The sequence below is a fragment of the Nematolebias whitei genome, chromosome 20, assembly GCF_014905685.2.
Source record: "Nematolebias whitei isolate Nwh7 chromosome 20, NemWhi1, whole genome shotgun sequence".
NCBI classification, from domain to species: Eukaryota; Metazoa; Chordata; class Actinopteri; order Cyprinodontiformes; family Rivulidae; genus Nematolebias; species Nematolebias whitei.
This window is the reverse complement of record NC_056517.1, coordinates 40,897,688-40,900,675: the sequence shown is the minus strand read 5'-3', so window position 1 is coordinate 40,900,675 and position 2,988 is coordinate 40,897,688. Positions and strand designations below refer to the sequence as shown.

The 2,988-nt window shown below is 43.4% G+C and overlaps 1 protein-coding gene across 1 annotated transcript in view; it reads right to left on the bottom strand.

The window, feature by feature from the left end:
• LOC119426476 (protein 4.1-like) overlaps nucleotides 1-2,988 on the bottom strand; it is a 129,062-nt gene that overhangs the window by 51,444 nt on the left and 74,630 nt on the right. The gene's annotated exons all lie outside the window — the stretch shown is intronic.

The following is a 2,988-nucleotide window of genomic DNA, read 5'->3' as shown; positions in this document are numbered from 1 at the left end:
ATTTGTTAAAAAAAAAAAAAAAAAAACTGTAGTATGAGTTTTTATAACTGCTTATTGTTGTTGCTGTTGTCCATTGTTGTCATCTTTCTTTGTTGAAATCAGGTCTCTCTTGTAAATGAGTCCTCGAGGCTCAATGGGATTTATCTGTATAAATAAAGGTTGATTGATATAAATAAATTGGTATGGTATGGTAACATTGAGAGGGGCCATTGATATGTTCAGGTATCTGGTAAGGAATAGACCATTCGCACATCCTTAGGGAGGTGCTTCAGGCATGTCCAACTAGGAAGAGACCCCTGGTAGACCCAGGTAATGCTGGAGTGACTATGTCACTGTTTTTCTGGGAAGACCTTGGGGTCCTACCAGAAAGAGGTGGCTGTGGAAAGAGATGGCTGGACTTTTCTGCTCCACTTGCTGCTCTTACGACCCAACTCCAGAACAAGAGGAAGATCATGGATGGCTGGCTGGATGATGATGATTATTATTAATAACGTTTTAATTATCCATCCTTTCATCACACCTGCCTTCTTATCACACATGTAATGTTTTTCATGTGGATAGTTTAACCTACCTGTCTGCCTGTCTGTCTGTCTGTCTGTCTGTCTGTTTGACAGTCTGATCAGGATGAAGATCTGAAGACTCAGGTAAACTGGACTTCTTGTTGCTGTAAGGCACCATGTCTTCAAACTTTAAAGGACATCTACCATAATTTACATATATTTAAGTTGTGTCCAGGTCCTCAGGCCTCCATCCTCTTATTTGATCTGTTCTATTTTATCAACAAAACAAAATGCTTTCTGTTAATAATCAACTACAACTGCTATATAGCCTTCACTCTTGTGGTTTTTGTCCTGACTGTATTTATTGTAGTATGGTTTCCTTTTGATGAAGGCCTACATCAAAACCCATCAGTGTGTCAGAAAAGTGTTTTAACCTATGAATCTGCTTTGAAAAATGTTGGTGATTATAACTGACAACTAATGAAAAACCCAAATTCAGTATCTCAGAAAATTAAAATATTACTTAAGACCAATTTCTAAAAAGGATTTTTAGAAATGTTGGCCAACTGAAAAGTATGAACTTGAAAAGTATGAGCATGTACAGCACTTAATACTTAGTTGGGGCTCCTTTTGCCTGGATTATTGCAGCAATGCAGCGTGGCATGGAGTCTATCAGTCTGTAGCACTGCTCAGGTGTTATGAGAGCCCAGGTTGCTCTGATAGTGGCCTTGAGCTCTGTTGGGTCTGGCGTGTCACATCTTCCCCTTCACAATACCCCATAGATTCTCTATGGGGTTAATCTATGGGGTTAAGGTCAGGCAAGTTTGCTGGCCAATTAAGAACAGGGATACCATGGTCCTTAAACCAGGTACTGGTAGCTTTGGCACTGTGTACATGTGCCAAGTCCTATTGAAAATTGAAAACTGCATCTCCATAAAGTTGGTCAGTAGCAGGAAGCAAGAAGTGCTCTAAAACTTCCTGGCAGATGACTGAATTGGCCTTGGACCTCAGAAAACATATTGGACCAACTCTGCTAGTATATCATCCATCACTGCACAGTTGGTTTTATGTTTATGGTGTCAAACCAAACTTTACTTATTAAAAATGTTTCACTGACAACTATCACCCTGCCATCTTCAGGAAACTTTAGGGAGTCCCGAGGAGGTGCAGAACCCACAGAGTAGCATCAGCACTCTCAGACGCTTCTTCTTAGAGGGAGGACCAGCAGGAGCAGGAGAAGGAACGAGTGAGTGGGACAAACGTCTTGCCTCCTCACCTCTGCTTCGAGCGGATGACTCTCCGATGATCGAGCCTCTAGATCCAGAGGAGGTGAGTCAGGCCAACCTTAGTAACATGACTCAATGACTGTATACAGGTGTGTCCAGATGCATCTGCAGGTAGCTCAGTCTTATCACCTTGAGCCACTGCAGGTACAGAGGAGAAATAAAGTTTTAACCTTCTGTTGATTTTTTCATTTTTATCACACAAATGAACAGTCTCAGAAATTGCAAATGGCGGATCGGTGTTTTGAAAAATTTCTGAAAGATCCAGTGACTCCGCACCCTGACCAATCAGTGACCGACAGTGTTCTGACGTCACATTTTGGTACCTGCTCGGCCCGGCTGGTACCACAGAGAAAAAGGTTCTGAAAAAAGAAACCAGTTCTACATACCGTTACTAATGGAAAAGCCTTGAAAGCGCGTTGAGTCGAGTCGTGCTGTACCATTACTAATGGAAAACTAGTATGATTGTACAAAAACAATATGCCAAACAACAGCAGCACGAACATGAGTCTGTGTGAGTAGATGAGTATGAAGGAACACAGCTTCATTAATTATTCAGCAGTGCATATCACCCCGCCCTGACCCTAACCCCGCCCCCACCTAGGACTGTCAGACCACATCTCAATCTTCCTGGCTCCTGCTTACATGCCCCCGCTGAGACGCTCCAGAACGGTACAAAAGAAAGTTAAATGCTGGATCCAGGACAGTGGCCCCATACTGAGAGATTGTTTTGACCGAACAGACTGGCAGGTTTTCAGAGAAGCTGCTGAAAATGGAGGTTCGCTTGATCTTGACCAATACACATCCTCAGTTCTGGGTTACATTAGTACATGTACTGACACCGTCTCCACTATCAGAAATATTAAAAGCTACCCAAACAGAAAACCTTGGCTGAATGCAGAGGTGCACACCCTGCTGGAAGCCAGGAACACTGCCTTCAGGCCTGGAAACTCAGAGGAGCTGAGTAGGACAAGAAAAGAGCTGGTTGCTGGTATTAAGAGGGCCAAGGCCACATATGCAAAGAGGATCGAGGGTCAATTCATCTCACAAAACCCTCGGAGCATGTGGAGGGGCATTAAGTTCATAACAGATTATAAAGGAAGGAGCGAACAATGCCCCAAAGACCCATCTCTGCCTGATGCCCTCAACAAGTTCTATGCACGCTTTGAAGACCCGAACAGACCACCCAGCACCAGACTCACCTC